Source organism: Bemisia tabaci, chromosome 9, assembly GCF_918797505.1.
Source record: "Bemisia tabaci chromosome 9, PGI_BMITA_v3".
NCBI classification, from domain to species: domain Eukaryota; kingdom Metazoa; phylum Arthropoda; class Insecta; order Hemiptera; family Aleyrodidae; genus Bemisia; species Bemisia tabaci.
Genome location: NC_092801.1, coordinates 36,657,234 through 36,670,830, shown reverse-complemented (window position 1 = coordinate 36,670,830; position 13,597 = coordinate 36,657,234). Strand labels below are relative to the sequence as shown.

General features: G+C 40.3%; 1 protein-coding gene across 2 annotated transcripts in view; it reads right to left on the bottom strand.

Moving 5' to 3' along the window:
* Window positions 1-6,504, bottom strand: part of LOC109036092 (PR domain zinc finger protein 1-like) — a 45,403-nt gene extending 38,899 nt beyond the window's left edge. The window contains exon 1 of one of the 2 annotated variants that reach the window (XM_072304618.1): window positions 6,172-6,504. The gene's annotated coding sequence lies outside the window, so the exon portion shown is untranslated. The remainder of the gene's footprint in view (window positions 1-6,171) is intronic. The other variant, XM_072304620.1, reaches the window with a different exon arrangement.
* Between the last annotated feature and the right edge of the window lie 7,093 nt (window positions 6,505-13,597).

Here is a 13,597-nt window from a genome sequence, read left to right as displayed (position 1 = left end):
TCCTACTGACGGGCGTAGTAGGCTCGCAGAGGCTAAGATTGCGTAATCTTGCAACAGACTGATTAATGGCAGGAAATTGAGGAAAAATTTAGTGTGTTTTTAGGAGCAATCTTGTCACAATTTTTGGAGCGGTTAGGCGAGCTTTGTGCACCATTTTGCCGAAGAAGACCAAAAGTCTCCATTTTGAATGTTACTAAAAGTGCAGGGGATTATACAAGGGTTACAAGAGATTTACAGATACTTCTTTCAGGATTAAGACACTATAATCTTGGAAAGAGAGGAAATTTAACAAATGTTGATAAACTATGGCTCTCTCTCCTTGAATTCACGTGCCAAATTTTAAATTTTAAGAAGACAGTATACAAAAATGAGATACAAGAGTTGAAGCTTTCAAAACTGAGAAAGAAGATAAAGCAGAATATATACGCCACGCATTGTTTGTGTTCAAGAGGACGCTTCTAAATATGATCCTGATTGAAATCTCTTGAACTGACAGATATTTCCTGCCGAAAGAAAAAAAAATCCATTTAAAATTGGAAAAACTTACCTTCACTTAATTATTGAGAAGTGCACATGCCGGGAAAAACCCCATCAAGTCCTCTACAATTCTTTCGATGTGTATTTTGCCCTCCAAACGAATCTCATGGTTTCACGACTGACCACGGACTTTGACCTCAGGACAGACCAAAGATCACAAGTCTTCTCGCTGCAAACTGAACTGACAGAAATCTTACACCCACCATCGCAACCTCAACAAATCAACTCTACCCACCAGATGATAAGAGGGCTAATTTTTGAACCGCCCACCGCTACACTCCAACATCTTCAACTGTCACCCGTGGAACAACGAAAAAAAAAAAACGACACGAGTCGAAAAAGACGACACCAGAAAATCCACCCACGCTCCCACGGAAAAACACGGACAGAGTTGCCAAATTCGGGAGAAAAATATATTTTTTCTCGCATGATAATACATTGAGTCGATGAGTTGGGGGTCATCGCTCCCCTCTAAAGCCCCCTCGAAGAAGGCGCAAATCCACGGACGCAATTTGCATAACAACAATTAGGCGGGTCTAGGTTGTGTCTGCACGCCGCGGTGTATTCAAATCGCGAATTACTTCACAATGCCTCTGAAGATGCCCCCCGTCCCCCTTTCAGTGCCCCCCGTGCCTCCCCTTCCGAGTGAGGGCGGACTCTGTGACAGTGAAAGAAGCCGCCCCAACAAGGTCGTGGTCGCAGGTTGCCGGAGCAATGGCATTATGCGATGTTTACACGATAAATTTGAGACTTAGACAGGTTGAGGGTCCTCAATTGCGCAATATTTTGAAGTCCCATGCGGGCTGCCTAGAGCACAGAGGAAAATAAAATTTTGGAGAAATGAAAGAGTCCTCTCAAACAATCATTCGGATCGCGTGCCTACGAGAAAATAAACTTCTCATGATCAATGACACTGTACTTTGGTCCTTCGGTGCATGATACAGTACGGTTAGTTTGGTAAAGAATTTTCAAAATCTCTCCGGGAAAATCGTAAGTTTTTCCCTGTTTGTTTATTTTGTTTTTTAGTTTAAATTTAAAGATGAATTTACGGCCACATTGATTGTTTTCAGAGTTCTACTTTCATGCGAATCCACGCACCAGAGAGAAGCTGTTTGATGGAGACAGAATTACTCTTGAATTTGTCATCAAGGAATTTTTTTCTGGATTCAAGGAAAAACCTGTTGGCAGCTAATTCAGGGAATTTTCTTTTCAGACCCTGTCATCTTTTTCCTCCAATCGACCCCTTCTTCAATAGGTAAACCTCACCTCTTTCATTAAATGCTGGCATAAATGCTTAAATGTAAATAATTAAGCATAAATGCTTTCATTATCTCTCACTGGGAAATGCTTACTGGTAAAAAACCACATTGAATCTAGAGTCCAGACCTTAAAAACATCGACAAGAAAAAGTACTCTTGGTTCAATCAGAATCTAGCTTAAATCAAGAACCAAGCCTCTTAATTTAAGCGGATTTCGTTTTGATTCAAGCAAAAATCCGATTGAATCAAGAGTATTTTCTCTTGCAAATGTTTTCAAGAGTCTGGACTCTAGATCCAATGTGTTTTTTTCCAGTGCTGCTAGTAAAATTCTAGTTAATGTGGTTTCCGCCAGGAACCCATAGCCTCACATTGACGCTCTTTCGTCATACATTTGTCTACAAGAAAACCCGCCATTTCATGCTTCAACCTGCATTTACTTGTCGTGCGTTCACTTTCTTTCTCTTTCGGTGCAACCTTCGCGAGGATCAAGTAATGAGCCTTGAGGTTGCGTTTGCCCACCCGGAGGCCGGACCAGTTTTCCCGGTGATCAGTTGGGATTGGTTTGATCCGAGGTCCAGGGTATTCCGACACGGGGAACATTCCTCTGATTTTTCTGCCAGGCCATCGCATCGGCATCGGGATCGGGCGCACCGAGGTACCGAGTGTGGGGCAGGTTTCTTTCTACCCACTCTTGCCAGATTCCCTGGAGGAACGCGCCGACTGCATGTTGCATCTTATTGAGAAATTGCATTTATTTATTTTTTATTTTTTTTCATTTTCTTATTTTTTTCAATACCAATTTCACCATGTAACGCCGTTTGCTGGTTTTTATTTTAATTTCTTTTTTATTTTTAATTCTACACCGAAAAAAAAGTTATGTTGATTTAACATCCTGGAAGTGAAAAAAGTGTGCAAGAACTATGAAAACGCTGAATTAACCGCTACAGCAATTACTTTAGCAATGTCAAGACGTAAAGGTAACTGCTGTTGCGGGAAGTTCAACATTTTGTAAGTTCTCGCACAAATCTTTTACATCCAGAATGTTAAATCAACATAACTTTTTTTTCGGTGTATTTTAGCAGTTGATAATGGTATCGTAAGATACCGAAACGTCCTGCCTTTGTATTTTTTATTTTAGCCTTGTTTCCGTATTTTCCTGTGTTTTCGATTGTCTTATTGAGAAATTAAACTTGCAGTTCTGATCACTTTGATTTGAGTGCGATTTACTACTTATACTGAAAAAAGGATTTCAGATCCAGAATCCAGACCTAAAAAAATTTGACAAGAAAACAGAATTTTGATTCGATCGAATCTTTGCTTGAATCGAAAGGAAATCCGCTTAAGTTAAGAGACTTGGCTCTTACCCAGCTCTCTGATTGAATCAAGAGTATTTTTTCCTGTCAAAGTCTTTAAGAGTTTGGACTCTGGATCCAAGGGGCGTTTCTTTTCAGTGCCTGGGATTTGAAAGAAGTACATTTTTGTAAGAAAACTGTCAACGATACACTAGATTTTCACCTCTACAGGTTATGTAACTCTTACGTAAGCCAGGAATTACATCGCGATATCCGAAAACGGCTTTTTCGCACAAAAGCATGAAAATTCTACTTCCAAACCGAGTCACTAAATTATAACAAGGTGGTTACAGATTAGAATTCTTTATACGCATTTCTGAAAACATATCGGAACTTTTAAGATGAGAGATGAGTAAGTAATCAAGAGGAGATAAGTGATCCAGGTTGCTTCAACGGTGAAGCAGGGGAAAACATTAATGATAACAAATCAGTAGTAGAGAAAAATAGAAATAGAATATCATGGGGGCTGCTCAACATTCCAGTTTAAATTTTCTCATGTTTTCACTGACACATCGACCCACGAGCTCAGCAAGGAAAGTTTTTTCAAACCATATCAAATTTCTACCATCTACGGCAAAAACGCCGTAAACGTCATTTTACATTTTTTGGAAACAATGTTTCATAGCAGAAAAACTTGCGTACCTTGGAACACTGTTTTTACAGAATTCTTTCGCAAATACGATCAAAAACCTAGCCTGCAAATTTGAAGTGCACGGTTGAAACAATTTTTATTTTATCAAGTGGTAAGTTCCAAAAAACGAGGGAAAATCTTGATGGATTTACGGCAAGGTGTCTAGTTTTCTTGGCAAAGCTCATTCCCTGCATTTTCCCTGATTTTCAGGAGCTCATTCCCTGATGAGAAACCGAAGTTTTTTCCTACTTTCCCGGGAAGTTCTTGGGGGAAAAGAATATAATTTTCCAGAGTTTCAGATATGAATATCGATTTTAATTAATCTTACGGTCATTTCTTTGGCGCACACTCAGAATTTTAATGAAAAAAATGTTCCTGATGTTGATATTATCTGGTCAAAGAAAGAGATTCCCTGATTTTTCCCTGATTTTCCCGGTAAATTTTCATTCCCTGATAAATCCCGGTTTTTAAAAACTAGACACCATGATTTACGGCATTCTTGCTTCGCAAGGTAAATTTGAATTAAAAATTTTCTAATGTCTGGAAAAATTCGCCTGTCGAAATTTTACCAAAAATCCATTTTGTCGGCCTCTAAAAACGCGCCTTCCGATTGGGCACTGCGTGCGGGGGACGGTTTTCAACATGGGATTTGGCGCCAGCGATGAAGTGTGGGGCAGGTTGAAGCGCGCTCTCGGCGGAGGGCAGCGACTGACCAAGGTTACCCGTAACCTCGCCGGTGCCCGATCGTTGACCCCCCATGCCCGATGGTTCCTCGTCGACTCATCTCTCCTCGTGCTCACTGCGTAGATCCTCAGAAAAATTTACACGGCCGGTCTGGATTCGAGCTCCCATCGACATTTGTTGTATGATCTGCTCAAATGGACCACGTTTTGCAAAAAGGAACCACTATTTCTCGCTCATTTTAGACTGGAAAAAAACCACATTGGATCTAGAGTCCAGACTCTTGAAAACATTGATAAGAAAAAGGACTCTTTGATTCAATCAGATTTAAGCTTAAATCAAAACGAAATCCGCTCAAATTAAGAGGCTTGGTTCTTGATTTAAGCTTAAATCTGATTGAATCAAGAGTATTTTTTCTTGTCATGTTTTTAAGAGTCTGGACTGTATTTCCAATGTGTTTTTTTCCAGTGTAGAAACAGTAGATGTATATGCCATTGGTTTCTCTATGCAGGAAGCTGCTTTATCAAAGAGCCAGAGATAGTGGTTCTATACTGCAAAATGCAATTCTTGAACTTCAGGTACTTTGCTGCACATTTCAACGTGAAGTACACCAGTCATATGAAAAGGAGAGGAAGGAATGCATTTTTTAACGATAGCAAAACTGGAGTGTATTTGACAAAGGGGGGCAACTTGACGACAGTGATGCAAAAATCATGTGAATTTTTTCTCAACGTTAGAGAATTCTCAATTTAAAGTAGTTAAACGGTAAAGAATTGCCAACCACGTACGAGAACTGAAGTTTTGTTCATGCGTAATCTTAAGTTTTCAATCGCGTAACTAAAGTTACCAGTAGTGGAAAGTGGGGACAGAACTACATTTTCAGCAGCCGAAGTCACCGTGAGGATGAATAAGTCTTAGAAAACTGAGAAACGGCAATTGGACAACTGCTTGGTTCCCTTGAGGAGTAACTTTGTACTGGGACTGAAAACTGTGGTGTTTCATGCGCTGAAACTGGAGTTTTCCTCTCCATGTGAGTTTAAGATCTGCGATTTGTAGTACTCACATCAGTTTAAAAAAGTTGTTCCTTAAACGAAATTGTTTTCAATTTTCAGCCATTCACTTTCTAATTTGATCAACATTCGACAACGAAACCACCAGCGCTATGAGTGGGAAAGCGACCTCACACCGAGGGGCGTGTGCATGGGTGATAGAAGCAATTGAAAAATTCCAAGCGAAAACCACTTCCGATGCAAAGGCCACGCCGTGTTTTAAGTTCCAAATTTCTTCCCGCGTAAAAGAGAAAAAAATAAGGCAGATAAAGGCACAAAAATCGTTATTCTGATTTACAACCTGTGGCTAACACTTTGATCCACCCGGAGCAAATTTCCTAAAAAAGGTAGTAGAGTCACTGAAATGTCAGTTAAAGGTACGTTAACTTAGACGAGTGAATTAAACTACTATACTAATTTGAAACCTGTCCCAAAAAAAAAAAGAAGACATATTATTTTGAAAAAGGCATGCTTTGAGCCTGATCCTCAAGATCAAACAATTTTTGCAAGCGGTTAACCATACCGTTTGCAAAAAGGAAGTCGAACTCAAGAGAATGTACAACTTTTTCGACTCGAAAAAAGCGGTCAGACAATTGCGTAAGATGAAGGTTTGATCTTGCGAATTGGGCTGTAGGAAATTCGAAATAAAATTCATCACTTACAAAAAGTGACAGCCGTGTTATCCACGGCAAGTCCAAAGGCTAGTCCAAAACGTCAGGAGCGGGTAAATCCAAAACTTCACAACACTTCAATCCGAAAAAGCACTATAATCCAAACGCATCACTCGACGCACGTTCACTGTAAATCCAAGATTCGTCAAAGTTTCACGAAAGCACAAGGAACACACGTCGAAGAAACACAGGAAACACCACTGACCAACGAGCAATTGCGAAAAAAGAGCGGGTGTTTGGGAAACATAAACAGAAACGGAGGAGCGATCGACACAGGTGCTACTATCGGCGGGTTCGGGCGAAGACTAGCGAGCCATGTGAGAAAACTCCAGCCCCCAGGAAAATACGCGGCAGGTACTTCCTTCAACTTAACCTTGGAGACGCTGCGCAGCGCGCTCTGGCGGCGAAGAGAGGCACCGCGCCCAACGGTACCGGAGGTGAATGAACCGAGGTTCGTAGGTGCACTCTGGTTCGAAAACCGACCCGGTAGAAAGAGACGGTCTTCTCGACACCCCCCCCCCCCCCCCCCAACGGTAGGATCAGGAAAGAAAAGACGCAGGCTCTAAAATTCGTGACTTCGTCATTCTTTAGAACGTCCATTCGAGTCTCTAATTGCTGCGAATGTTTTGTAGGGGGAGCTAAAGGTCAAAAATTAACAGGGTTGCTTGCTGTAAAAAAAATTTGAGAGAAAAAAAGAGATAAATGTAACTAGGTCTGTGAAAAGGTACCTTTTTTTCGGGAAAAAATTCTCCTTTTTTTCAAAATTTTAAACTACGTTATTCTACAACTTAAGAATTTTTGTCTTGGAACTTTAGGTTAGGAACTATTTCAGTTTCTAGCTTTCAGCGGCAAATTTGCGCATGGATTTCCAAATTTTCCTCCTCCATGTATCCGCGAAAAGTTAAAATTTTCTCCTGAAAGATAAGGTCCTTCCTCACGGATCTAATCACAAAGAGAAATCCAATTTTCCACCCGAACTTCAAAATACAGAATGGGACTAAATTTTGTGAGCAGCAGATTTCAATAATCTCGGAATGACAGAATATTGCTTCCTCTCTGAAAAATAAAGTGTCAATCATCACAAAGCTTTAGACTATGGTTTTAGAACTCCAGAGAGACAACCAACGTTTTAGTTGTTTTTTCTATCTCTGCGTTGAAGTCTTCAAAAAAATGCATCCCGCATGACTCGAAACGCTTGTCAGCTTCGACTCACAAAAATGGTATCAATGTAACTTTAACTTATGTGAAATTCTCGCTAACAGGCTCCTGTCTGTGTTGTTTCTGGGTAATTTTAAATATAGTCGAGGAGTAAGGAGAAACTGAAGTACCTCGGTAAAACTTCCTAGATAACATCAATTTATTTACGGTACCTTCGTAATGTTTCAAAAATGAGTTGAAGTTTAGAGTCTCAAAATATTGGTTACTTTTTTAGCAGCGGGCTGATCATTGAAATTTATGGACAACGTGATAGACAAAGGGAAAACGGATCGATCCCATTGATTGAAATGGGTAAGGGTGTTATAAACTAAGGGAGAAAAGTCTATTACTTACCTCCTTTGTCCATTGCAACTTCTCCACCAGTAGGATCGCTCAGTATTTCCTTTGTCTACCGCTTTGTCTATCAATTTCAATAATCAACCCGCTATAAGTAGCAGCTTCCACCCGACGGTAAGCGGCTATTGGAGAAATGGAGGGTCCCTGCTTATCAGTCATGATCCATATAGAGCAAAAATAATTTGTTCAATGAAAGCATAGGTTTTAAGATGGGATAATAAGATTTTTTTCTGCTGTGAGCAGGGTCGGACTGGCTCGCATCTGAGGGCGTAGAACCTTGGCTGGTTAAAGGGGCGTAATGTGATATTTCCTGATGGGGCATCTCCTTCGTGGAGAGGGGTTCAGAAAATTTTGGCAAAGCAGCACAAGTTTACGCTATTTTCAGGTTCAAAGTTTATTAATCGTACAGAGTAAAAATTGTAAAATTGAACGTATTGAAGTGACCGACAGACTTCTGAAATTAAAGAAAACAAAAAAAATTAAAGCCACTAGACGCATCCAAGCACCATTATTTCCATAAGAACCGTGTCAGTGCTGCGGTTTACACGAGCTTAAGACGTGGGTCTAATAATCCATCCTAAAAAAGAATCAGGCAAGAACCTGAAAAAAGAAGAAAGAACGAGTATCAACACAGCCGCCGACAAGAAAGACGTATTCGGACCTCTTTTTTAACTTTTCTCCCGAATCTGAGCGACACTTCATTGGCAGCATATTGCAGGGCATTGAGAACTCACGCTTCGCGTCATCGCGCCTTCAATTTTTCAGACGCAGCACGGACGTCCATCAAGTACGAATAGTTGTATCTCTGCGCCGTCGTTAACGCGCATCCTTTCCCTCGCTTTATTTCCATATTGTGTTTGTTTGCGTTTGTCTTATTCGTGATGGTGCTTCAAGCACTACGTGAATAACACAGCCGAGGTAGGAGAGATGTGTTCGGGTCTCTTTTTTAACTTTTCTCCCGAATCTGAGCGACACCTCATTGGCAGCATATTGAAGGCATTGAGAACTCACGCTTCGCGTCATCGCGCCTTCAATTTTTCAGACGCAGCACGGACGTCCATCAAGTACGAATAGTTGTATCTCTGCGCCGTCGTTAACGCGCATCCTTTCCCTCGCTTTATTTCCATATTGTGTTTGTTTGCGTTTGTCTTATTCGTGATGGTGCTTCAAGCACTACGTGAATAACACAGCCGAAGGTAGGAGAGATGTGTTCGGGCCTCTTTTTTAACTTTTCTCCCGAATCTGAGCGACACCTCATTGGCAGCATATTGTAGAGCATTGAGAACTCACGCTTCGCGTCATCGCGCCTTCAATTTTTCAGACGCAGCACGGACGTCCATCAAGTACGAATAGTTGTATCTCTGCGCCGTCGTTAGTGTTCATCCTTTCCCTCGCTTTATTTCCATGTTGTGTTTGTTTCCGTTTGTCTTATCTGTAATGTTGCTTTAAACTAGAGCAGAGCATTGCGAGTTCACGACTCACGCCATCGCGTCTTACATTTTTCATATGTAATGTGGACATCCATCTTGCGAGAATAGTTGTATCGCGTTTACACTTTAGATGTCTCTTACTTTTGAATTTCGAAATAAATTAAGGTTAAGTTTGCCCGAGATATGCTATGATATGTCCAAATCAATAGTCATTTTGAAAAGGAAGAAATATGTTTAAAGGTCTCTCAAGAGGTGTTTAAAGTGCGCGTATGCCTAAAAATCGAACCGGCTATCGCTTCTACGGGAGTTACACATAGAGAATGAAGGAGGGGGATGATAAAGCGCCTGTATGTCAACAAAAAGGTGACAATTTCACAGAAAAGTGTTTACGCTTCAGAAAGTAGTTCTTGGACCTCTGTTCACCACTATGCGTAAAAGCACCTCCCTTCACTCCTAACTCTCTCTTCTTCCGTTCATTCAAGAAATTTTCCGCATATATTCTCGGTCGTAATTTTTTTTCTCTTCTTTTTTTGCCATCTGTCAGAGGGGCGCGTTTTTGGCGCGCCAAGGGGGTGTATCTGCCAATGGCAGATTGGCCTTATGGCCAGTCCGAGCCTGGCTGTGAGAAAAATGAATTCAACAGCTCGTAGTACACAGAGACTATTCCTGGTGTCATAAGAGGCTCGTAAGTTGAGGCAGTCCAATTCTTTGCTCGATTTAAAACTGGTTTATTCTTTTTTGCGCATAAGTAACTGCACGATCCTGTCTAGCTTGACCGGATTTTCAAAATTACATTCCTTCCAAAAAAAGAAAATAACGCTTGAGAGGTAATTTTGTTAAAGTCGGGCGGAAACAGGCTGTTGCTGTCAACCACTTGAATATGTATCTCAAGGTCGGTTGCCCTGATCGCCATCACACAGTCAGCTTTAACTGACCTCGGGCAAGGCTAATCTCAACAAGAGCTTAGTATGGAAAATGGAATTGATATGGATTACTTCAACTGTCTCTATCAATATAGAATATCTATACTGCCGTGCTGAGGAAGAGCGCCGAATGAGCTTTCAGACGTTGCCAAATTGCCTTTGCTAAAACTCAAATTTTCAGGGAAATCCGTGAACATTTTTTCTCAAATTTTTCCGAGAATTTCATTTGCTATTAGATCTAAATAATCTTCGATAATTTCAATTCCAGGAGAAAATATTCATAACCTTCTCGAAAATGTACATCAGAAAATTTGACAGCTCTATAATGTACACACGGTGTTCTTCCTTAGTACAGCGGTATAAATGGACCACATTTTGCAATTAGGAACGAAAATATCTTGCTCATTTTAGAAAGAACAAATGTGCCATTAGTTTCCACATGAAAATATGTGTTTTTACCTATAGGCCAGAAATTTTAGTTCCCTGTTGCAAAATACAGTCTACGTAAATGATCTTGAAGTTTCACGAATCATTTTTACAGCTGAAAGAGACCCAATGATTATAGCCTTGGTCACTGTACTGTTCGTTCATATTTCAACGCCTCGCCGTCAGTATGAACCGGAAATGAAGTTATAATACCACACTATGCAGTCCATTTTCATCAATATTTAGCGGGCCACCTAATATTCATGGACTAGTTGTTACGTCATTTCCGCTTTTTTTGACTGCCCACCAAGGCCATGTTTCACTTCACCGATCGACTATGATAATGAGTATCATAGTTCCTCTCACTTTCCGTCAGAAATGTCCTTCAAGCGACATGCATGATCCATTCTTTATAGAAACGACGTATGAGCTATACAAAGCTCAGACTGCATGGCTTTAAGCTTAATTGGACCATCTTTTGCCATTTTAATACGGAACCACTATCCCTGGCTCTCCCATAAAAACACAAAGCTGCATAAGAAACTAATGGCATGTATGTTGTTTCTAAAATTGACCCGAAATAGTGGTTCCTCATTGCAAAATGTAATCCCATTGCATTATTGGATCCCTATTTCAAGGATTCGTAACAAGTTCGTAGCACCCGGAGGAGTTGGATCACGGCCTGCCGCACTGAAAAAAAATTCTCGGCGTTTTTACCACAGTCCGTTGGTACCTTTACCATCTCACTATGTTTACCAATTATTGGTAATTTTACAGAGACAGACTGGTAAGCTTATTACCTAAAAACCGGAATTTTTAGTGTTTTTTCCAGGTAAGAGTGCCACTTTTATTGGTAATCAATTCCCGGTAACTTTGCCATTTTATTTCGGTAATTCTGCCACAGTCGATAAAAAATATTGGCGTTTTTACGAAGGTCCAGTAAAATTACCGAGAAAGTTCAATAATGTTACCAAGATTTCTCGGTAAAATTACCAATTCCATAAATGGTAATTTTACCAAGAAAAAACTGGGATCATAAAGAGCCCTGAATTCTTGGTAATTTTACCCTTTTCTTAGTAAGTACACCGAGATTTGTTTTTTCAGTGCACGGCCTGCCGACACTATTGGTCCGACGAAGGAATGAATTTGACGATAATTTCAAGGTGAGTCTGGATAAATAAGAAATAAAGTTAATCTGGCGACTAAAACACGAAAAAAAAGTAAAATGAGTCGTTGGTCGATTAAATATAAATAGGTAAACATAGGAGTCGCGACAAGTCGTAATGGGAGAATTTGATCACGAGCGTGGAAAGTGATAGATTTGTCTGAGAACGATAAAGAATTTTGAGACGACGGATCAATCATTTACAACAGTCTTCTGCGTCTTTAAAAAAACTGGCCTAATGATATCTGAATTGACTCCTCTATTGCGTCTTGGCCTCTGAGTAGGAGAGAAATATGTTCCAAGGTGAATAGTGAATTTGAAACAATTTATTCAATCCCTACTTATTTTTCCTTTCTCCCGAGACAGAGGACTTCTGACGGAAACTTTGCGTTCTATTGAAAGTAAATAATCTTATCACACGATGCTCCAAAACACCAAAGAGGGACATTTGGACTACATTTTGCAATTTGGAACTATAAATTCTAGCCCGGTTCAAAAACAACGTATGTGCAATTAGTTTCCCCATGCACACAAGTGTTTTTCCAGGAGAGCCAGAATTTATAGTTCCAAATTGCAAAACGCAGTCCACTTCTATCCAAGTGTAGGTCAAGGTGAAGAAACTTCCTCTCAGAGTCAAAAGCTATTCTTTCTTCTTTTTACATAGAGCCTAATAAAATTTAGGGATAAATTGATAGTATTTCAGAAAAATCAACTATAAATTCGAAAAAATCTTTAAACGCCTCTATCTGATGCGAAGAAGTTCCCTCTCCTGCCAATTTCCAATTGTAATATCCAACCCTTTTGCCCTAGGATGCTACACAATATTCAACATGACCGGCGCCAACCCGTCAAAACACACATGACGCGACGGGATTTTACTAACCACCGTGTTTATACATATTTACATTTCTTTGCGTTGATAAAAACCATAGTGCTTCCTCAAGATTTGCGCGCAGAAGCTTCAGCCATGATGGATATAGTGTAGCATCTTGGTACGCAAGGGTTGGATGGAACGACTCCTCTTGCGAAATTCTCTCCTGTGCCGTAGTACCGTTTTTGAAGCGAGAAGCTCAGAAACACGCACATTTCTCACGCAGATTGTGAAGTGAATCAGTGAGTTCGAAAACACACCAACTCGGTTTTTTTTTTATTTTCACTTTTTTACGGTTTAGTAACACTTATGGATAGAAGCATCTGCACGCAAAAGGGAATTTCGAAATTGCAATTGGAAGTATGTACTCGAAACAGCGACGGAAAAGGGAGTGAATCGAAGTATTTCATTGAAAATACCAATTTTTGGCCATTTCAAGGGAAACGGGTGACCATCCGAATCTGCGGTTTTCTTTTTTCGGTTCAGTATACCCTGTACCAACAAGTTATATAAATATTCAAGCGTTATTCAGGTCGAAAAATATAAAATTTTCAGGGCGGACTATGAAGAATCAGTATCTGAAAGTCGGTGAGAACGAAAACACACCTACTCGGAAATGTTTAAACGCTTAATTCTCTGTCATCAAACATGGTTTACCCATTTCAACTTGGTGCTTTACAAAGTCTCTAAGTACTTGTCCTTTGGCACCAAAAAGGTTTTTCTTAAACTAATTTCTTCGCCCGCTGCGCAGTTTTAGGTGTTTCCTGAACATTTTTTTTTCCGAGTTGGTGTGCTTTCGAACTCACTGATTCAAGTTAGGAGTGTGTTTCAGACTCATCAACTCATCTCTTTGCTCTAGATGCACTGCTTTGCTGTACAGGCCCAGTAGCACCAAGGTAGATTAACACAGGTATGGACAAGTTGAAAATCCGGCCTGTGATTGGCTCTGTAGTGGCCCCTTAACGACCGCCATTTTTATGCTTTCATTATTTTGATTGGTTGGTGATTTATTGGTTATGTTTCTCCAATTTGATAATAATTCGTTACT